This window comes from Mobula birostris, chromosome 10 (assembly GCF_030028105.1).
Source record: "Mobula birostris isolate sMobBir1 chromosome 10, sMobBir1.hap1, whole genome shotgun sequence".
Lineage (NCBI taxonomy): Eukaryota > Metazoa > Chordata > Chondrichthyes > Myliobatiformes > Myliobatidae > Mobula > Mobula birostris.
In genome coordinates this window covers 77,206,687-77,231,553 of record NC_092379.1, presented here as the reverse complement: position 1 = coordinate 77,231,553, position 24,867 = coordinate 77,206,687, and positions in this window count along the sequence as shown.

The following is a 24,867-nucleotide window of genomic DNA, read 5'->3' as shown; positions in this document are numbered from 1 at the left end:
TTAGTTCTACATAGTATTTGAATATCTGAAACTTTCCCTGGACTTATAAATCTCAGCCTGAATTCTAACCACATATTTATTAGGTTTACGTTCAAACATGTTAATCAATGTGGTATTTGTGATTTATTCCACAGAATAAATTAATTAATTTAATGATAAATACAAGATTTGTTGACTGTATCCAAATAAGAATGCAATATTAAAGTAAAGTCTTTTTTATTAACCAGTCTATGAACTGCTATGGATAAACTGCTAATTAATGTTCTGTATAAATACTTTCACTGAAGGCACAGCTTTGACTTGCTGAAGCCACACTACCTATTTATGTCAACATGGATTATCTGTTCAATATCACATACGAACAACTGTCATCTGCTACCTGTCCATAATTTATATAATTTATTCGATCTCAGAGGGAACAAGGGGAAGCATGAGAAAGAGCTAAGACTGCGGAGGCATTGCAAAAAGATCTATAACACAGTCATTGTATGGACAAAGGAGAAAAAAATATAAACTAAATTGACCATTTTTTTTTCCCAAAGTGAAGAACAATCAGATCTATACTGGGTGGATGAATGTCCATTTGACAATATCAGAGTAAGCAAAAAAAAAGTGTGTAGTTCTATAAACATACAAATTAACATTAGATGTAGCCACCAGCCACTTCCCTGCTTTCTTATTTAATGGGATCATGGCAAATATAATTGTAATTTTTATATCATGTTCCTTTCTATCTATGGCACATTTACATATATCCTTTTGCTTTTCAAAAATCTATCTGCACAAGTCTTAACAGTATTCAAGGATTGTGCTTCCAATGTTTTTGAGGAAGAGAACTCCAACTGATATGAGAGGAAAAATTATATCATCTCACTCACTTCTGTCATAAATGGGCAAGCTTTTTGTTTTATACAGTGGCCACTAGCTCTAGATATCCCCACACAAGAAGACATTATCTCACCTGGACTCTGTAAAGGATCCTCTGTATCATATACATTGCAGTAATTCAAACTCCAGTGGTTTCAACTCTGACTTGCCCAAGCTCCTATCCAATTCCCACGTATTAACATAAATCTTCCCTGAACCATTTCCATCTTTTCTTAAATAAGGAGAGTGATACTATACACAGTACACTAATTCAAGCCTCACCAATATCCTGTTTTACTAAAGCATATCTCCTGGAATAAATTATCACTTCTCTCAGCTTTAATTTCTCCACCTGTCCTTTGCAGATCAAATACAAAGGGTATACAAGCAAGAGAATTCTGTTCTTCTGTTCTGTAAATCGCAGTTCTGTACTTGTTTGTCCCTAGGTGAGCCAAAAGGCTGGGATTTCATCCAATCACAGAATTACTGCATACAAAAAGAAAGTTGGCCTATCTAGTCCATGCCAGCGCTATCACACAATAAATAAATAAATAAATAAAGGCATCTGTTAGCCTTGCGAGACCATGGATCTGCACCTGGAAAGTCTTCACTCTCCAGGGCACAGGCCTGGGCAAGGTTATATGAAAGACCAGCAGTTGCCCATGCTGCAAGTCTCCCCTCTCCATGACACCAATGTTGTCTAAGGGAAGGGCATTAGGACCCATACAGCTTGGCACCAGTGTCATCGCAGAGCAATGTGTGATTAAGTGCCTTGCTCAAGGACACAACACGTTTCCTCGGCTGGGGCTCGAACTCACAACCTTCAGGTAGCTAGTGCAATGCCTTAACCACTTGGCCACGTGCCCACACAATACATCACTAGTTAACCTCTTTGGCTCAGCCTTAGACATTCTTCCTCATGATATATTTATCTAAGTTCCTCTTAAGGACAACAATTTAAATACCTCCGGTACATTCACTTTAAGAATCCTAGCTTCTCAACCTTATAACTGCAGTCTCTTATTGTAGGAACTTCTTGTGGAAATCTTTTATGGACCATCTCCCATGCTCTCACATCCTTCCTATAACAGAACATGGAACAGTACAGCACAAGAAAACCACATCAACCCACAAAGTTGTGCCAAGTTTGTTAAACTATTAATCAAATGCCTAATTAAACCAACCCATGCTGTCTACTCAATGTCCATATTCAATAGGTTTCAATGGGTACATTTAATGTCAGAGAAATGTACACAATATACATCCTGAAATTCTTTATCTTCACAAACATCCACGAAAACGTAGGAGTGCCCCAAACGTTTGGACCCTGAAGCCCCCACAGCTCCGTCCTCCCATGCACAAGCAGTAACAAGGCAACAACACCCCCCATGCCCCACAGCAAAAAAGCATCAGCACCCTCCACCGAGCACTCAAGCATGTAGCAAGCGTCAATAAAGTCACAGACTTGCAGTAGCCCAAAAACTACTCGTTAACCTGGTAATGTGATATACCACAGACTCTCTATCTCCCTAATAAGGGAAAAAGAGGTGTCCCCGTTTTACAACAAGAAGGGAGACATACCAAACAACTCGCTGTTTTACAATTTTAAATGTCTGTTGCATTGCTTTTTCTGAGCTCTGCACCCAGAGTGTCAGCTGCAGACATGCACAGCTCTCTGGACACACAGCCCACAGCAGCTAACCCGCTGCTCCCGATGTTCCATGATCTCCCGCAATGCTTCAGTCAGGGGAATTACTGCATACAGCACACCTCCACAGCCACGGAAATCTGAAACCCTAACGGTGCACTAATCTTCCAGGCCGCATCCTTGGGATATCAAAAAGCGGCCAGTCGTGAGGCCTTGAGAGTGGGTCCCATTCCCGCAAAAAATTGGTCAGAGTGTAACTCCAAGTCAGGGTCTTTCAAAAGAACATTGAAGAGGGAAAAAAAGAGATAGCAAAGATAGAAATAGAGCTGTTTCCAAAGATGCAAGCAAAGAAGTCGCCACTTAACGCCATCATAACTTCACTCTGCCCCTCTAACTCCTTGATTCTTTGCTCACCTGTATGCCTGTCTGAGAGCCTCTTAAATGGGTCTATCATATTTGCCTTCATCTCCATCCCTGGCAGAACATTCCAGGCACCCACCATTATATGTGTGAAAAAACTTACCCAACACATCTTCTTCGAACAAACCCTCTTATCATAAATGCATGCCCTCTGCTATTAGACATTCAATCCAAGAAAGAGGTATCGGTTCCCTACTCCGTCTTTGTATCGCATAAGCAATAAGCTTCTGTGATCCTCATTCAGACTCCACCACTCCAGAGAGAGCAATCCAAGCCTGTCCAACATCTCCTGATAACACATATCCTTTAATCCAGGCAACATTGACAATCTCTACTGCACTCTCACCCTCACTTCAACATCCTTCCTATAATAGGGTGACTCCAGATGGGGGATAGCTAACTGCAACATATTTTCCTGACTCTTGAACTGAGTGCCTCAGCTAATAAAGGCAAGCATGCCATTTGCCTCCTTTACTGCCCTGTCAATTTGTGCAGCCACTTTCAAGGAGCTATTGACTTGGACCCCAAGGTCCCTCTGTACATTAAAGCTCCCTTAATATTTGATATCCCAAAGTGCAACACCCCACATGTGGCCAGATTAAACATAATCTGCTATTTTCTATATTATCCCATACATCTTAATCTTCTGGATGGACCAACCTTGAGGGACCTTGTCAAACTTCTTACTAAAACCCACAGCTCTGCCTTCATCAATCACCTTTGTTACTTCCTTTAAATATCAAACTTAGTAGGTATGATTTGCCCACACAACGCCATGCTGACTGTCCTTAATTAGGGCATGTTTTTCAAAATGCTCATTAAATCCTATCTTGAAAACTCTTCTTCAATAGCTCCCATTCCACTAACTTGAGACTCACAAGAATTAATTTCCAGAATTATCTCATTTTCCTTTCAAGAATAATAGAACAAAATTAGTTACTCACCTGCGGCTGGAAGTGACAGAATCAACAGCATTACTCCTGATGCGAGCAGGTCAGTAATTTATATATGCTCAGCATGTCCATCTTGCTTGTACGTTCTATCCCTTGATTGATAATGCCGAGAAACTCCTTTTTTTTTAGCTGCATAGTCAACTACCAGGCCACTTTCAACAACTTCTGCTTCTGTACCCCAGGTCCTCAGCCCTTTAAGAAAAGAATTTTTTATTCTGTATTGCCTCCACTCATTCTTCCAACAAAAACAGATCAGTGACATTTCTCTGTGTTAAACCTTATTTGCCATGTGCATCACTAAAATGATGCATTGTCAGTGCCAGTGGGAATGATGCAGTTTATATGAGGTGTTTACTGAATCCCCTATTCAAGTGAGTGAAAATTTTTCACTGTGGCAATATCTGAAGTGGCTAACATTTGTTCTTCAATCAGCGCCACCTAAAAACTATGCCTCATCTGTTGTTCATTGCAACCTTGTTGTGTATCAATTAGCTGCCAATAATTAAAATTGACTGCGATCCATTTCAGAGATACCTTGCTGTATTGATGGGAAGTCATGTGGCAACACAAGATGCTTAATAAATGACATTTTCTTTTCATCCAAAAAACGGAACATACATTAAGTACTTCATCCTTCTTGGAATAGTGTTGTATGTATTACACAAGGCACAAACTCATGGGTCTTCTGAGGAAAGTAGATTTACATAATTGACACAAGTGTAACCACTTCAATATCAACCAGCTCTGTCACTTAAAAGTACTTTAAATCATGGAATCATGATATAGGCATAAAAGAGTAGGGGAGCAGAAATGAGGTGTTCTGAATTTCTCTGATAATAAGCAGATTTGAATATAAAGTTGAATGATACTAAAGTGCATCTAATTTAATGGATTATCATCACAGAGACATCAGGTTCTGAACAAATTATATTTAACATCAAGAACTTTTTTCCATTACCCCAAGCACATTAAATTCTGATCTTTTTCTCAGCACAGTCTAAAAAGTTTCAAAGCAAATACTTTTCACTGACTGAAAGCAACATTCATTTGCTGTAAAGGGATCAGTAGCAGCTGATTTTGACCAGATGCTGGTATGAAGCTGTACGCAAAATAAAATCAAATCAAAATAAGGTAACAAAATGTCAGCACAGGAGACTTTTAAATTTAGCATTTAACGATAGGTTTACTGTGATGATAATCAGAAGAGGTCTTTTCTACTCGTGAATCACTGTCTTGCATTTGGTGAAAAATAAGGCGGAGTTTAAAAAACAGAGAGGTTTTATATTTCCATTTAATTTCAGACAGCAGCATGCTGTGTGACTCTGTGCCCTGGTGACAGACGACTGCTGACTACCTTGCATAGCAATCATTGACTGCTTTCAGGAAATGGAAATCACTGATTCTAAAGCTTGTTTTCCTGTGTAGATAGAAAGATAAAAGTTAATTAGTGTTGGCAACTACAGAGAGGAATAGTATCCTGCATTTGGAGCCTGGAGTTTCTGTTTAATAATTGATGGAACAAAAACTCCAACAATCTGATCTACATTTATAACATGCAAGCGCTTCCTTTTTTTAATGGACACTTTTCAGTCACATGCATTTTAATTGTAACAATCATGCATTATGTGAAACCTTTGGAAGATGTGGATGTGTGTTGGATTTGTACTGTTAGTTGTTCCAATGGTGCAGAAGCAAATTTTTCTTAACTCCAAATGTTGTTGAAAAACAGATTTAGCTGCAGCGCTTGTCCAGAATAGATATTAATTCAGGGAAGACAATGAAGTAACTACCAGCTTGTGTGAGAACTGAATTGAATATAATGGGCACAAGAGTAACACATTCTTCAATGTGACCTTTGCACCTGCAGTATACCAAATGCATAAATATAGAAGTAGTCTAACCTTCCTAGGAGTATCTCTCTTCATACATCTCTAACAAAGTCCTCTGATTGGTACTTTCTCTTTGATGCCAATCAATCAAAAATTAGTGGAAGATAGAGGATTGGGAAGTTTTTAAAAACCTACAGACAGCAACTGTAAGAATCATTAGAAGGGAAAAGATGAAACATGAAAGCAAGCTAGCAAATATTATCAAAGTGGATAGTAAAAGTTTTTTCAAGTACATTGAAAATAAAAGAGAAATGAGAGTGGATATAGCGCCACCAGAAAATGAGGCAGGAGAAATAATAATGGGGGACAAGGAGATGGCCGATGAACTAGATGAGTACTTTGCATCAGTCTTCACTGTGGAAGACACAAGCAGTATGCCTGATGTTGTAGTGTGCAAAGAAAGAGAAGTGGGTATAGTTACTGTTCCAAGAGAGAAATTGCTCAAAAAGCTGAAAGATCTAAAGGTACATAAGTCACCTGGACTGGAGGAATTGCATCCTAGGCTCTGTAAGAGGTACTGTTAGAAATTGCGGTGGCATTAGAAATGATCTTTCAAAAATCATTGGACTCTGGTATGGTGCCAGAGGACTAGAAAGTTGCAAACGTCATTCCACTCTTTAAGAAAGGAGGATAGTAGGAAGGAAATTTTAGACCAGTTAGCCTGACCTCAGTGGTTGGGAAGATATTAGAGTCAATTGTTAAGGATGAGGTGATGGTGTACTTGGTGACACAGGACAAGATAGTACAAGGTCAGTATGGTTTTCTTCAGGGGAAATCCGGCCTGACAAACTTGTTAGAGTTCTTTGAGGAGATTACAAGTAGGATAGATAAAAGAGATGTAGTGGATGTTGTATATTTGGACTCCCAGAAGGCCCTTGACAAGGTGCTACACATGAGGCTGCTTACCAAGTTAAGAGCTCATGGTTTTACAGGAAAGTTACTAATGTGGTTAGAGCATTGGCTGATGGTAGGAGGCAGTGAGTGGGAATAAAAAGATCCTTTTCTGGTTGGCTGCCTGTGACTAATGGTGTTTCAAAGGGGCCAGTGTTGGGACCGCTTATTTTTAAATGACATAGTTGATTGAATAGATGGCTTTGTTGCTAAGTTTTCAGATGATACAAAGATTGGTGGAGGGTAAGTGGTGTTGAGGAAACAGGTAGGATACAGAAGGACTTAGACAGATTAGGAGAATGAGCAAGAAACTGGCAAACAAAATACAATGGTGGAAAATCTATGGTCATGCACTTTGGTAGTAGAAATAAATTTGTAGACTATTTTCTAAATGGGGAGAAAATCCAGGAATTTGAGATGCAAAGGGACTTGGGAGTTCTGGTGCAGAACACCCTAAAGGTTAACTTGCAGGTTGAGTCGGTGGTGAGGAAGGAAATGCCATGTTATCATTCATTTCAAGAGGTCTAGAATACAAGAGCAAGGATGTGATGCTGAGGCTTTATAAGGCACTGGTGAGGCCTCACCTTGAATATTGTGAACAGTTTTGTGCCCTCATCTTAGAAAAGATGAACTGGCATTGCAGGGGGTCCAGAGGAGGTTCACAAGGATGATTCCAGATAAGAAAAGGTCATCATACGAGAAACATTTGATGGCTTTGGGTCTGTACTTGCTGGAATTCAAAAGGATGACAGGGGGGATCTTATTGAAACTTTTTGAATGTTGAAAGTCCTAGACAGAGTAGATGTAGAAGAGATGTTTCCCATGGTGGGGGAGTCTAGGACAAGAGGGCATAGCTCAGGATAAAGGGGTGCCCTTTCAAAACAGAGATGCGGAGAAATTTCTTTCACCAAAGGGTGATAAATTTGTGCAATTTGTTGCCACATGCAGCTGTGGAGGTCAGCACGTTGGGTGCATTTAAGACAGAGATTGATAAGTTCTTGATTGACATGACATCAATGATCAAGATCAAGAAGATGCAAATGAGACGGCAAAACTAAGCTGATTGCTGCCTCATTTGCATCATTCTGCATGTCTTTCCATTCATTTTATTCAAGGTTCCAATTAATTTACATATATTCAATTTTATGTACATATATATTTGGTAATATTTAGTTAAAACAGTAAGCTTATCATGGCCCATTCAGAAACTCCTATAGCCTCCAGTTTCTTGTTTTGTACTTGTGGCCCCTATGAAATCCGGCATGGCCCACATTGAGAACTATAGTTGTAGACTGTCAAATCATAATCCAAGCTGAGCAAGTATGATGGTCTTTAACATAAAACATTCATTCTATTTCTGTCTCCAGAGATACTCTCTGATTTTCTGAGCATCTCACAGTGTTTCAAATTTAAAGTCACATTTGCTCACTAGCCATCAAAAGGAAGCTCAAGTATGGAAGCATTTTCTCATTTTCCCCTTAGCACTCGTGCCTCCTGATTGGTGACCTTTGCATATCACTGCCAATCCCACCTTCCTTTTTCCTTGCCTTTCCCTTAAGTTGATGTAACAATTTGCACTTAAACTTGAACAGCTGCAGTTGAAGAGCTGCAGGTTCATGAGATCTTCACCCATTAATTGGGAGGAAATGTTCCTCCTGTGTTGGATGGGGAGACACCTCACGAGCCTGCTGCCCTTAAAGTACTAACATTCAAGATTAGCGAGTTGACCCCCAGGAGTGATTTCACAGTTGGCTCAAATCAGTTTTAACTTCTTGATGCCCTGATAAACCATTACATCTTTTGCAGGGAGACCTTTGTGGTGTGGGGTGAGAAAATGAACAACATTTAGTAAGATACAGTTCTGAGGCAGTTGTCAGTCACACACACATGCTTATACAGAGGCAACTGTCATTTCCCACATGCATGTTTTAAGACAGCTGTTACCCCACACGTGCAGATACCAAGGCAGCTGTCAATCACACATATGCAGAGATTGAGACATCTGTAACTCCACACATGCAGGTACTGAAGCAGAGGTCACTCATAAATGTAGGCACTGAGGAAACTGTCACTATGTACATTCAGGTTCGAAGGCAGCTATCATTCAGCACATGCGGATGCTGCCTGCAGTCAATTATGAAACACAGATGTTGGGGAAGCTGTCACCAAGCACAGACAGATGCAGTGGCAGCTGTTTAAATTATGAATGATTTTCAACATCTTACATTGTGAGAAAGGGCAGTATGGAGATATAGTGCAGCGTTCATGGTTGTTGCATGCATATTGGATTTTGTAAAACATTGAGTGAATGTCTGTTAAGTCAATGACAACTTAACCCTTTCTGAATCTCGCAGCATGTGAGGTCTGTTGATATCTGTAGAAATAGCTTGCTCATACTGTAGACAAATTCTTTCTTAACTCAGGTTTATTATTTATATGCAAACTTTAATGTAATTTCGAAGTCCAATGAATGCACTGTGTCTGGACATGAGTGAAAATAAGAATGAGTAGCTATTAAAATGTGGGCGTCTGTCTGGATCTCAGACTTGTTGTTTAAATATGTAAACTTTAATGTATTTTGTAAGCCCAAGGAATGTTGTGTCCAAAAATAAAGGAATGTGAACAAATCATCAAAGAGTTTGTTTGTCTTTCAATGCTTGTGAAACTTGTGTATATATTGACATGATTTTTGCAATTTTCTTTGGATTTTAGTAGGACTTAGTGGTGGTTTCATGTGCAAGTCAGAATTTAGAATTCCCCTGAAGGTGACAATAATCAAATGGTGACTAAGAATCGTGAGCCCAGAAGTCTTTGTGACTTGCAGAAATCTTGCTATGTATTATTTTCTGTGGTTTATTTGTGCTATCTATTTTATAATAATAAATTACACTTAAGTTACTTTGTTGTGCTCATATGCATATTGTCACATCTCCAGGACTCTCAAATTTTTGGGACTGATTATCCAGCCCATTATACTTTTGGTGCTGTAAGAAGATATTTGCTAAATTGTCGGAATTTAAAATTCCGTGTGTTGTATTACAATGCCTGAGGTGTTGTCACATGAACAAAATCACTGAAGAGAAGTAGCTGGAGGATATGATGTAGTCTCTTTATTCAACAAGAAGAGCCACAATGGGCATCATTTTGAGACCCTTTCAGAGGAGGAGGCCTGATCCTCTCAACAATACATGATATTTTATGTGCTAAATATCAAAGACAATTCTATATTTACAATGTATCTACAATGCTTTCCTTTGAATTATGTATAAATTTCACACCTCCTTTATTGCACATACACCACACACACATGAATGAATTTTAAATCAGCATTGTCTGGTTTTCCAATTAACTGTGGTTCATGCCCTTCAGAACCCATTGTCCAGAGCTGCATTTTAAATGTAATTTACAGTCCATATTCAGATCTAAAGTTGGTAGCTAAAAGTAATTGCTGGTCAATGTTTACTATGCACCCTAAGCTCAGAATAACAATACCTCCTCTTGACCCTCCTGGACAAAAATAAATTTGTACCAGGAAAAGCCAACCTTAAGGAGGATCCACTCAAAAATGGCCACAGAAGTGCCCTGCTTCAGAATCCCCAATTATTTAATGACCATCTACATCTACCCTATCATCCCTAATGGCTACCAACAAGACACAAAGCAGAGAGATTTCTCCAGAAGTTTGAACAACAGTCTTTAAAAGTGTAGCTTTGTCATTGGTATGCCTGTTGCTTCCTTACCTGCTGGCGAACTGCAGTCTAATCACATTCTTTATCTTCACCCCTTCTTTTCTTGATAGCTAAAACTCTACAGTCACTATCAGTGATTGCTTTCCTTCCAGGGACATTAGTCATATTCATAGTCATAGTCATACTTTATTGATCCCAGGGGAAATTGGTTTTCATTATAGTTGCACCATAAATAATAAATAGTAATAAAACCATAAATAGTTAAATAGTAATATGTAAATTATGAAATAAGTCCAGGACCAGCATATTGGCTCAGGGAGTCTGACCCTCCAAGGAAGAAGTTGTAAAGTTTGATGGCCACAGGCAGGAATGACTTCCTATGATGCTCTGTGTTGCATCTCGGTGGAATGAGTCTCTGGCTGAATGTACTCCTGTGCTCACCCAGTACATTGTGTAGTGGATGGGAGACATTGTCCAAGATGGCATGCAACTTGGACAGCATCCTCTTTTCAGACACCACCGTGAGAGAGTCCAGTTCCATCCCCACAATATCACTGGTCTTACAAATTATTTTGTTGATTCTGTTGGTGCCTGCTGCCCCAGCACACAACAGCAAACATGATAGCACTGGCCACCACAGACTCGTAGAACATCCTCAGCATTGTCCGGCAGATGTTAAAGGACCTCAGTCTCCTCAGGAAATAGAGATGGCTCTGATCCTTCTTGTAGACAGCCTCAGTGTTGTTTGACCACTCCAGTTTATTGTCAATTCGTATCCCCAGGTATTCATAATCCTCCATCATGTCCACACTGACCCCCTGGATGGAAACAGGGGTCACCGGTACCTTAGCTCTCCTCAGGTCTACCACCAGCTCGTCAGACTTTTTCACATTAAGCTGCAGATAATTCTGCTCACACCATGTGACACAGTTTCCTACCGTAGCCCTGTACTCAGCCTCATCTCTCTTGCTGATGCATCCAACTATGGCAGAGTCATCAGAAAACTTCTGAAGATGACAAGACTCTGTGCAGTAGTTGAAGTCCGAGGTGTAAATGGCGAAGAGAAAGAGAGATAGGACAGTCCCCTGTGGAGCCCCAGTGCTGCTGATCACTCTGATGGACACACAGTGTTGCAAGCACACGTACTGTGGTCTGCCAGTTAGGTAAGCAAGGTAAACATGTCAGGCTTATGGGTCCTCTCGTCGATGTACAGGAGAGGTTGGGGTAGTCACTATTTGAATGACTGCAAGGACCTCTCCCCAGTGGCATGCCCTTCTGGACTGTTCAGTCAATCATTGACCCAACTGCTGAAAGTCCCAGCTCATTTGTATTCACTCCCCGTTTATCTGGTGATGACTGCCTTCAGATGCTGTGTGCAATTTCTTCTCTTTCTCAGTCTGCCATGCCATCAAAATTGTGGATCCTGATGACTGTGCTGTAACCTGGATCCCTTCCCATCTATTTTCCACAATATCCGTTCCACTCTATGGCATGCAACCAATCATCCGCTTTCAGCAACCAGTCTTCTCTACAGAGTATCATTACTCTTGTACTTTAACATAATATTCAGGGCTTTCTGTCGCATTCACAGTGTCTTCTGCTTTCGCATTTGCTTTGGATCTTCTTCCATCAACTGGTCAGGTCTGGTGCAGCCAGCTGGTGTTCATCTCCTAGTTTCTCTGCAAAGACACTGTTACTAGGTACACTTGATCTCCTGCTCTCTCTGTGGGGGTGACTAGAAAGTGAGTCAGACACTTTAACTTGAGTCCTGTGATTCCACTGGCTACCTCACCGAGTCTGCACATAGACACAAGTGTCATTTGTCAAAAGTACCATCCGTGGTCCAACCTATCTGGGAGCAAACTTTGCCCTTTCAGGCAGCACATTCCCATGACCTGGTCACCCAGCTGTGGGAGGACTACCTCCTTTCGTTCTGGTTCTCTCTGATCTGCAGTGTACCGCTGCTGCTTTGCTCGATCCCTCAATGTGTTACCCTGGGTACACTTGTCCTTCACATCTCCATGTAGTCTTACTAACTTGGCAGTTGTAATTTCTTTCTGTACACTTGTAATTTCTGTTGCTTCTTGTTCTTCCACAGCCCTCTTCACACTGATGTCTGCCCAGCTGTTCCTTTTCTGCTCCTTACTATTCACTTTCAGATGAGCCTTTATTGCAATCATCTCTGGCAACTGCACTAATCTAACAGATCTTGACTGTGCTCGGCCCCTCCCCCTGGGTCCTCCAGACATGAGTCCCACACGTCGCCCTGTCTCATCGCCCTGTCTCATCGCCCTGTCTCATCGCCCTGTCTCTCCTCCCTGCCTGCAACTGCTGTCTCTCTGTGGGTCATATTAGCTGCTTTGTGGGTCACAATGTCCCTGTCCCTGTCTTATCTATGTTATTTCTCCTTTTCCTGAGTCTATGACAACACCTGGCTTATTTAGTCTGTTTATCCCCGGGGTACTGCATTCATTGTTTTGGCACTCCCTCAATCTCAAATACCTGGGGCCGACTTCTCTCCACCCTCATTGTTTCACCTCCTGCACTGGAAATGTAAATTGACTTTCCAGACGTGGACAAAGATAGGTCAGTTATCGACACTGAGAATCCCGTGTCCACTAATGTTTTGCATTGCCAATCCCCGAATAAACCTCCTGTGTTCATCCATGGATGACCACCACTGACAACAGAGGCTGCTATCAACAGTTTGTCTGACCTCACCAACTCTATAATCAGGTCAGCAGCCATATTGGAAAGAAAGTGCCCTGCTGTAGATTCAGCCTGCTTTGGAGAGTAATTTTCATTGGTGCACCCTTTCTGAGGTTTGGCAAATAGATTGTGCCAGTTCCCTTCCTTTACAGAAGAGATTCCAGTTCCTCCTCACTATGGTAGACACTTAATCTGGTCTTTTGACAACAGTCACTACCTTTAATCTAATTAGGATGTTTATTGATCCCCTTTGGGGATTAGAGTATCTTGTTTCTGCATACGGTGATCTACCTGAAATTCAATCCAATAATAGTTTGTATTTTTCGGGTTCCACGGTACAATAGTGAGCTGTCTCTAACAGGGTACAATAGTGAACTGTCTCTAACGGAGTACGATAGTGAGCTGTCTCTAACAGAGTACAATAATGAGCTGTCTCTAACAGACTATGGTGGGTCTTCTGCATCCCCTATTTTCCTCAAGCCTGTGGTTTGATTGAATGAATGAATGGCCTATTAAAACAGCAAATTCATTTACTTAATCCTGCCCAGACCTTGTCCAGATGGTTACCTGTCCTTCCCTGTGTTTAGTATAATTTGAACAACTCCCCATTGAAAGGAGGTACACCCTTTTTGTTAATAACAGGGCAATCCAATCCTGATGCTACAACTGAACACACTGATAAAGAACTGATTCGGTTCTGCAAGTGGAGTAAAATGCTTGTGACATTCCCGACTTCCCCACCAGCGGAGGGAGAGATTATGACTGACAGACAAGGAAATACATAAAGGGGGATGGTGCGAGAACAGGCCCACCCTGTGTGTGTGGATAAGGGCGAACTGGTTAAGAAGGAATGGAAGCAATTCTAACTATTGTATCTCTCCTCTTTTGTTTTAAAGGTCCCTGCTGGAATGTTCTTTTGTTCTGTTTTAATGCTTGTCTTTTGTTTTATTGGAAGTTGGACTTCTGTTGAGACCTAAAAAGCCACTGATAAACTTGTGATTTGTGAAAATGATATTACTGTTTTGGGAAAAGATGTACATTATGCGATATATGCTGCTTGGAAGTACAGCGGGCCTAAAAGCATGAGGGAATGTTGTACAGCTAGAGTAACTGGCCTCATACGACTTTATTGAGAAATAAATAAAGTGCTAAATTGATAGTAATTTGACTCTTGTATACATGATCATAACGTAGTGTTTGTAAATCCTACTAATTCTGTTTGAATTTTTGACAAGATGCTATTAACGCTTTCCTAGGGATGAGGACATATACTTTAATGTGAATGTTGGATTTAATTCTTGGATCTGTATAACTTCTTATATTTTAATGTTATGATAATATTAGTTTTAATCATTCAAGGGCTATTAATATATATTCTTCATTTTAACCTAATGGTATTCAGGTAGCATGCATTTTAGATTTTGTAAAACATGGAATGAATATCTGTCAAGTCAATGACAATTTAACTCTTACTGAAACTCGCAGTATTTGAAGTCTGTTAATGACAGCAGAATTTTTGCTGACAGCTGGATTCTTCCTTAATTTGGTCCTATTTTTTATTGAACATTGGCGTACTTTGAAAGCCAATGAATGTAGTTGCTCTGATGTATCTGGACATGAGTGAATGACATAACAATGAGTAACCATTAAACTATGAATGTCTATCTAGATGCCAGCTTATCATTTATATGTGTAAACTTGCATGTTTTTTGGAAGCCCAGGATATGTTACATCCAGACAAGAATGAATGAGAACTAAATGTCAAAGATCTTATCTGTCTTTCAGTGACAGCACTTGTGAAACTTGTGTAAATATTGACCAGCTTTTTGTGATTTACTTTGGGGGCTAGAAATCCCAATTGGTGCCTTGGATCTCAGGGTGGCCACACGGGCAAATTGGAGTTTCCTCAACAATGACAATAATCAATTGATGACTAAGAATCTTTGTAACTTGCTGTGTATGTAGTATTTTCTGTGGTTTATTTGTGCTTTTTATTTTATATGAATAAATGGGGCTTGGGTTACTTTGTAGTGCTTGTGCACTTGTTACCACAGCTCCTGGATACTTGAATGGTTAGGACTGGCTAACCTAGCTCATTAAAACGATATTGAAATTTATTATTAATGCTTGCCTGAAAAGATATACTGAATGGCGCATGTGGCCCTCTCTGGCTAAAACCAGCAAAATTCAACACAATACCTCGGATAACTTCCAGAACTTACACTGGTTTGCCAGAGGTGCCCGAAGCAAAGACATGAGCTTCACTCAAAGTAGGTAAGCTATTCACCAGAGCCAGCTCCTGGTACAACTTCATAGTCTGAACTTCATTGTACAGCCTCGAGCAAGACAGTAGGTGCAGACAAGTGGTAAAAATAACTCACCAATATTCAACTCACCTCTCTTGTATTAAAAACAATCCTTTATACATAGATAACCAATTCTACACAGATAATCTCACAAAAAAACTATATTATTGAATGTTGGTATAACATAAATGTGTCACTAATTAAAACATCATATTATCGGTTTGTGCATGCACTGCAAATGCCGAAGGACGTCAACACATGCTTCTGCTTATGAGCTTCTGTTAAGTGTGGGACTGTGGTGCGCGAGCAGATAGGATGGATATCTGTTGCCACTGTTCCCTCTGTTGCCAATTGTCCTACTTCGCAGGGGCAGATGTTGCCGTCCCTCTTAATCACTGGTGCCTGCCGATCATTAGAGAACCACAAACTGAACACACGCTTTTCACAGTGCAGGCAATGTTGCTATTTTAGTCAGATTCTTTTACATTTGAAAACTAGAACTGTTTTAAAATCAGTATATATTAAAGATAATTAATAAGTAGTCATTTTTCCATTCAAGCCCAACTAATCTATTGATTTTCTGTTTATTTTTGTCCAGGCAATCATTGATGAAGTGACAGATTTCCCCCTGGCTGCAAATGACTTTGTTTTTTCAAAAATAATCTAATATATCACAAGGAAGAACCTTATTTTTCTTCCATTCTCAAAAAATACTCAAGAAGTCACCTGCTAAAAAATGCATTTAAATATTCTGCAGTGGAATCCTGATGCAGTTTTAAACAACTGAAGAATCAAACATTGTAAAAACAGAAAAAGTCAGAAAAACAGTCAGTCAGACTGCATCTGGCGAGCAAACAAAAGGGTTGAGATAGATGATTTTTCATCCAAAATAGAGGGCTATGGGTAATCCTGGGTAACTTCTAAAGTAAGTACACATTCGGCACAGCATTGGGGGCCAAAGAGCCTGCATGGTGCCGTAGGTTTTCTATGCTTCTCTGTTTCAATGCCTCTCTCCGTACAGATGCAACCTGACCTGCTGAGAACTCCCAGCACTTTCCTCTTTTATTTCAGGTTTTAGGTACGGAGGGGAGGTCAGGTATAAGTTTTTTACACAGAGAGTGGTGAGTGTATGGAATGGGCTGCCGACAACTATGGTGGAGGCGGATATAATAGGGTCTTTTAAGAGGCTCCTGGATAGGTACATGTAGCCTGGAAAAATAGAGGTCTGTGAGTAACCCTAGGTAATTTCTAAATTAAGTACATGTTTGGGACAGTATTGTGGGCTGAAGAGCCTGCATGGTGCTGTAGGGTTTCCATGTTTCTATGTTTTCAGCACCTACAGTTTACTTTTTTTTGTGCTACCAACTATTTATGTTCCTCATAGACTGAGTAAAACTCATGGTGTCACTTAATTTCTGTTGAGTTGGATATCGTACATTGTAAAAACTAAACTAACATTGTTTTGTGAGATTGGCCTATGCTGCACTCTCACTTGTGAGCTATAAACATTGAGTTGGATCATACTTACATAAGGGAGCAGTTTGTGAGAGAACTGTAGTCTATATCCTTTTATGGACACAATAAGTGCACAGCCTTCGGCCCTGTCCACTACAGAATGGAAATACCAAATGTGCTGACCATTAGATACAATGCTTGTGATATGTTGTTCCTCAGCTAGACTTACCACCAAGTCCACTGAGCACACAAAGTCATCCTGAACTAAGGGAACTGATACACTTAGTTTATGCAACACACACAAAATGCTGGAGGAAAGGCAGCATCTATGGAAAGGAGTAAACATTTGACATTTCAGTCTGAGACCCTTCATTAGTCCTAATTGTATCATTTTTTTAATGCATGCATTCCTAAATGACAATAAACCAAGACTGAGTGTCCTCATAATCTAAAAAAAATTAACTTCCGATCTTATGGCACCTCCTCTGAGGATTTGATTTAATTTTTACTACCAGAACCAAACCACACCTTCTGCCTACCTGCCTGTCCTTTGTATGCAATGTGCATCCTTGGATGTTAAGCTTCCAACTATCATCTTCTCTTAGCCACGACTCAGTGAAGCCCCTAACGCCATACCTACCATGTCTAACTCCACTACAAGATCATCTACTTTGTTCTGACATAGAACCTTCAATCCTGTATTCATCACCTTTTGCAATTTTATCACCATGTTACACTTCAATGTGAAAAGGTAGGAGCGCTAATTATAAAAGAACGCTTGCAAGGGGTTAGAGGCAATAAAGTTGGTGACTAAAGTTAACTGTAATATTTGATGTGAAGGTATTGATAATCATAGGATGAACCTCCCTTGTGAAGTCTTTAACGTAAAAAAAACTATGGTTGTTGCTAAGCTGATAGGATAGAAAATGATTTGCTACTGATCATGGTGATCCAGGTCAGGAGCCAACATTGAAGGTAGTAAATAAGAATATCTGTGCTGTAAGCGAGTCAATGCAGACATGACTTCAAATTCCCTTTCTTCTTGCTTTGGCTGTCTCTGGTGCTTTAAAAATCAAGTCCGTCAACACTAAATCATTTTGATGAGAGTCACTCAATTTGTTTAAAATTTGACCTACATGAATCTCATTTCTAAAAATAAATCCAGCTCCATATATTTAAAAGGATGGACAATCTGTCACACCACTTTGAAGCATAAACCTTACTCTCTAACATTTCCCTGACATTGACAATGCTGAAAGCATCAGCTGCTAAAGCAACTTGTCACCTCACATGAGTTTTCACTGACCTCATACATGTGCCAAGAATATGGAATGTCTGACGGCAATACTTAAGTGCACTTCAGTTACGATTTATATCAGATGTATGGGATAGGGTTTTAAATTGCAATAAATGCCATTTCAACATATTTTAAATGCATCTTTTTGAATCAATTCACTAAAATAGTTATTTTTTAATATTGTCAGTTACTGTACTGCAACTAAATTATGTTATAAATGAAGAATTCACTCATAACGTAATTTAGAAGATCAGTCATAACATGCCACTATGTAGCATAAGGCATGCCACATAATGACACATGGATGCAAAAGAATAATTTATTTCATTTCTTTTTAATGGCTTGTTACCTTCTCATTTCTTCCTTCCACTTTCTCCTATTTTTCCACGATTCAGTCAGTTCATCTCTGCTTTCAATCAATCCTAGATCTAAACTCAACATCAAAATAGTTTGAAAAAAACCTTTTAAATGACTATTGTAGAAAGAAACAAATTTTCACATTATTGTTCATTAGGATGAAAATGGACAGTTTATACTCCTATGAAGAAGCACTCAATAGAAGTCATAGATGATAGATTGATTTTCAAAAAGACAGGTTCATTGTAGCTCCAAATACAGGATCATTCATTAGATTATTTTGTAGGGTCTTGACATCTGCTGAGGATTCAGTTTCACTGGTCGTCATTGCAGCAACTCCTTCTTAAGCCCTTGTTTCATGCTATTTCAACTCCCTTCCCATTCCCAAACTGACCTGTCTGTCTTTGGCTTTCTCCATTACTAAAACAATACCTCATATTTTACTTTTGGTCCTCTCCAACACAAAGTTATGAGCATTGAATCGTTCAGATAATACATGATTACCACCTGTTTTCCGCCACTCTCCTTCTAATCTAATCAGTTTCTCTTGTCCCTGCCCTCCATTTTCTCAACCTTCCTTTACCTGATCTGTTTTCTTTCCCAACCTTCTTCCATTCACAACCTGCTGGGTGTCCTATCCCCTCCACTGATGGACTTGATGTGCCTATCATACCTCCCTTAGCTGGTTTCACATCACTTTCCTTACTTCCCAGATTCCAGCATCTGCAACCTCCTGTGTCTGCCCTTAACACTTTCAAGTCTTTATATTCCTCTTTCCTTCCCACTACCTGGTTTTGTCTGCTCTGTGTTTTTCCTTTCCTTTATCTATTTCCATCTCGCACCCATCACAGCTGTCTTTCAACTCCACACTAACTCTCCCCCACCTGCTTCCAACTGCCCCTTACTCCACCTCCTCATCAGGCCTGCTAGTCTCTGCCTCATCCCTGTATCTTCTCTTTCTAATGGTTATCTCCTGTCTGTGCTCTTAGTCGTCATATAGGGCTTGAACCTAATATTTCAACCATTCATCCACCTCCAGGGATGCTGCCTGAGCCATGAGTTGTGAAGCAATTTGCTTATTAACTCCACGTCTTTGCTTTGTCTTTAAAAAGGGTATTGAACAAGATTTACTGCATTATTGCACTTCAATAAACTCCAGCATTGACTTGATTGTGCAACAAAACCGTGATATTATCAAACCGCTGGAAGAGCTCAGTGGGCCAGGTAATAACGGTGTAGGAAAATGGACTGCCGTCATTTCAGATCAAGACACTTTATTTGACCCACTGAGTTTCTACATTAGTTTGTTTACTTGCTCCAAATTCTATCATCTGGAGTCATTTGTGTCTCCAAAAATTTTACATTTTTAAAACAAATCTAGCAAAAAAAACGTTACAATTTTGTGCATATTGTGTCCATTCCATCATATTCTTTGTACTATGCTATAAGAAAACACATCTTTTGTAGTCTCCTGTGTATACATTCAGTCACCATTTGAATCCATGCTATCAATTGATTCAAAACTATTCTCTTAACTTCCCTCCCCATATGTTACTGAGAGTCTACATTTCCTCGTTTATAGTGTTCCTAAAGCCTAGTCCTTTCACAGAAGTCTAAGGCCACCTCTCCTATGTATCCTAACAGAAATGTGTATCTGATACTGCCTCACATTGTTGGCCCAAATTGAAATTGATATGGCCTCAAGTACACTTTCCAGCCTAATTCCAAGAATGCCAAGGTATCAGAGGCTTTGCTGACACAGTTGTCCTGTAAAGTGAAGTACGTTCCCACTGAGTGCGACTTGGGGGAGGAGGGGGTGCACATTCCCATATCACACTGATGATCTTTTGAAGAGTTATTTAAAGAAACTGTTAAAATGCATTATTCAAAATAATAATCATGAATAGAAATAGAAATCCTGCACCTAGCATCACTTGTGTACATGCAATCAACGTACAGTATGTTAGATATATATGATGATCTGATGTGTATACGGCCACACTCAACAATTACTTGTACATTGAGTTTTGTAGGATTCATTTTATATTTATATTTATTGCATGCCTTTTAAGCTTATTGTTTATCCTTTATGCCCCATTGGATCCAGAACAACAATCATTTTGTTCTCTTTTACACTCTTGTACTGAAGAATGACAATAAAGAATCTTGAACCTTGAATGAGGAAAAGAAATATTAAAACAAACATTTTATGAAGGTTTACAATCTATTCAAATAACTGGGTCTACATTGGATCCACCATTTACAGCTGACTAAAGCTGCGTGACCATAAACAAAGTGAAAACCAGGGAAAATTTGCAGATACTGGAAATCCAGGCAAACGCACGCAAAATGTTGAAGGAACTCAGCAAGCCAGGTGGCATTTATGGAAAGCAGTAAGTTGAAGAATACATGTTGGTAGAGTTAAGAAACTGCAAGGGTAAAAAGACCTTGATGGGAGTTACATACAGGCCTCCAAACAGTAACCAGGATGTGGAGTACAAATTACAATGGGAGATGGAAAAGGCATGTAAAAAAGGCAATGTTATGATACTCATGGGAGATTTAAATATGCAGGTAGATTGAGAGAAGACATTATAGCATGCTTATGAGATGGCCTTTTTGAGCAGCTTTTGGTTGAGCCCACTAAGTAAAAGGCAATTCTGGACTGGGTGTACTGTAATGAACCATGTTTGATTAGGGAGCTTAAGATGAAGGAACCCTTAGGAGAAAGTGATCATAATATATTAAAATCCACCCTATATTAGAATTGAGAGGGAGAAGGTAAAGTCAGAGGTATCAGTATTACAGTCGGGTAGTGGGAATTACAAAGGCATGAGAAAGAATTTGGCTGAAGTTGATCGGAAGAGGACGTTAGCAAAGATGACACCATAGATGACAAAGGAAGCCAAAGGCAGCAGAAAAAGAAAAGAGAGGGCACCTAATATAGCAAAAAATAGTCAGAAATTAGAAGATTTGGAAGCTCAAAAACCAAACGAAGGCAATGAGAAAAAAAAAGGGGTAAGCTAGCCAATAACATAAAAGATGATATTAAAAAATTGCAAATGTCACTCCATTCTTTAAGAAAGGAAGGAGGAAGAAGTATAGACTAATTAGATTGACTGCAATGCTTGGGAAGATATTGGAGCCCATTATTATGGATGAGGTTTTGGGGTACCTGGAAGCACATGAAAAATAGGTCATAGTCAGCTTGGTTTACTCAAGAAGAAATGTTATCGGACAAATCTGTTAGAGTTCTTAAGGAAATAACAAGCAGGATAGAAAAAGGAGAATCAGTGGATGTTGTTGACTTGGATTTTCAGAAGGACTTTGACAAGGTGCCACACATGAGGCTGCTTACCAATATAAGAGTCCATGGTATTCCAGGAAAGATACTAGCATGAATAGAAGATTGGCTGACTGGCAGGAGGGAAAGAGTGGGAATAAAGGGTCCGCTTTCTGATTGGCTATCATTCTGGTGTTCTGCATGGTCAGTATTGAAGCCGTTTCTTTTCACATTATATATCAATGATTTGGATGATGGAATTGATGTCCAAGTTTTGGCCAAGTTTACAAAGATTGGTAGAAGGGCAGCTATTGTTAAGGAAGCAGGGAGTCGGCAGAAGGACTTGCATAGGATGGAAGAATGTTCAAAGAAGTGGCAGATGAAAAATAGTGCAGGGAATTGTATAATCATGGCCTTTGGTGGGACGAATAAAGGCATAAGCTATTTTTTAAACAGGAAGAAATTTCAAAATTCAAAGTTCAAGGTTAAAGTAAATTTATTAACAAAGTACATATATGTCGCCATATACAACTAGGAGATTCAATTTCTTGTGGGCATACTCAGTAACTCCAAGAATCATATTAGAATCAATGAAAGACAGCACCCAAAAGAGCGGAAAAACAACAACCAATGTGCAAAAGACTAAATAAATAAAGAAGCAAGCAATAAATATCCAGAACATGAGATGAAGAGTCTTGAAAGAGACTCCATTGGTAATGGGAACAGTTCATTGATAGGGCAAGTGAAGTTGAATGAAGCTATTTCCACTAGTTCAAAAGGCTGGTGGTTGAGGGGTAATAATTGTTCCTGAACCTGGTAGTGTGTATACAAAGGCTCCTGTGTTTTCTTCTCGATGGCAGCAGTGAGAACAGAGCATGTCCTGGGTGGTGGGGATACCTGATGATGGATGCTGATTTCCTGCAACAGTGTTTTGTGCTCAGTGCAGGGGAGGTCGTTACCCATCACAGACTGGGCTGTATCCACACAATCATAAGTGTGAAGTGAGTAGGGCAGGGGTTTACAACACAGCCTTGTGGTGCACCTGTGTTGATAGATGTTGTGGCAGTGGTATTAGCAACACATATAATGCTGGAGGAACTCAGCAAGCCAGGCAGCATCCTGATGAAGGGTCTCAGCCCAAAATGTCACCTCTTTACTCTTTTCCATGGATGCTGCCTGGCCTGTTGAGTTCCTCCAGCATTTTGTGTGTGTTGCTTGGATTTTCAGCATATGCAGATGTTCACTTATTTGTGTGGGTCATGTTGTTGCCAATGTGAACTGACTGGGGTCTTCAACTGAGGAAGTCAAAGATCCAATTGCAAAAGGAGGTATTGACTCCAAGGTTTTGAAGCTGCTTAGTTAGTTTTAAGGGGATGATGGTATTGAATGCTGAGCTGTAGTCGATAAATAACATCCTGATGTGTATATCTTTGCTGTCAGATATTCCAGGGTTGAATGAAGAGCCAATGAAATGGCTTCTCCTGTGGACATCTTGTGCCAATAGGCATATTGGTGTGGATCCAAGTTGTTTCTCAGGCAGGAGTGCAAGTGTTTCATCGCCAATCTCACAAAACACTTCATCACGGTGAATAGAAGTGTTACTGGATGATCATCATTGAGGTAGGTTACCACATTCTTATTAGGCACCGGTATGATTGAGGCCTGCTTCAAGCAGGTGGTTACCTCAGACTGCAAAAGCAAGAGCTTAAAGACTTCAAAGAGCATTCCAGCTAGTTGATCAGCATAGGTCTTTAGAACATGGTCTGGGTCGGATGCTTTCTGTGGGTTTCCTGTCCTGAAGAGTGTTCTCACATCAATCTTATAGACTGAAATCACAGGGCATTTGTGAGTTGTGGGAGTTCCTGGTTTCCTCAGTGTTTTAGTTCATAAGACTTTAAGACATTGGAGCAGAATTAGGCCATTTGGCCCATCAAATTCTGCTCCGCCATTTGACCATGTCCGATCCATTTCTCTCTAGACCCCATTCTCCTGCCTTCCCCCTGTAATCTTTCACACCTTAACTTATCAAAAATCAATCAACCTTCATCTTAATTGCACTCAAACACCTGGCTTCCACAGACACTTGTGGCAATGCACTCCATAGATTTTACCACTCTCTGGCTAAAGAAATTCCTCCTCTTCTCCATTCTAAGTGGACATCCCTCTACTCTGAGGTTGTGTGCCATTTAATCCTAGACTCCCCTGATATAGGAAAGATCCTCTCCATATCCTCTCTTATCTAAGCCTTTCAATGTTGGATAAGTTTCAATGAGATCCCCCCTCATTCTTCTAAATGCCAACGAGTACAGACTCAGAGCCATCAAACTCATCTCATATGATAACACTTTCAATCTTGGAATCATTTTCTTGAACCTCTTTTAAACCGACTCCAATGTTAGCACATCCCTTTTTAGATAAAGGGCCAAAATTGCTGGGCTGTTTTGGGCTGCTGATCTAATAAAAGATGTGATTGCATTGGAGAGGGTCCAGAGGAGGTTCACAGAATGATTCCAGGAATGAAAAGGTTAATGCATGAGAAGTGTTTGATGTCTCTGGGCATGTATTTGCTACAGTTTAGGGTGGTAAGGGACAATCTCATATAAATTCATTGAATATTGGAAGGCCTAGTTAATGTAAAGTGGATGTGGAGGGAATGTTCCCTATATTGGTTGACTCTTTGACCAAAGGATACACTCTCAGAATAGAGGAATGTCCATTTAGAACAAAGATGAGAAGGAATTTCTTTAGCCAGATAATGGTCCTTCTGTGGGATTCATTACCATGGAAGGCAATTGAGGCCAAGTCATTAAGTATATTTGAAATGGAGGTTGATAGGTTCTTGATTAGTCAACGTATCATAGGTTACGGGGAGAAGGCAAGGGAATAGGGTTGAGAAGGATAATAAATCAGCCATGATGGAATAGCAGTGCAGAATCAATGGGCAAATGGCTTAGTTCTGCTCCTATATCTTATGGTCTTCTGGTCTTATTCTCTGCATCTGCCATCAGTTTTCCATAGAGGATGTTTCTCATCTGGGTGAGTTAAAGATCTTCATTGGCATTGTCAGATTAGTTTGCTAACATTCAGCCATGATCTATTGTGA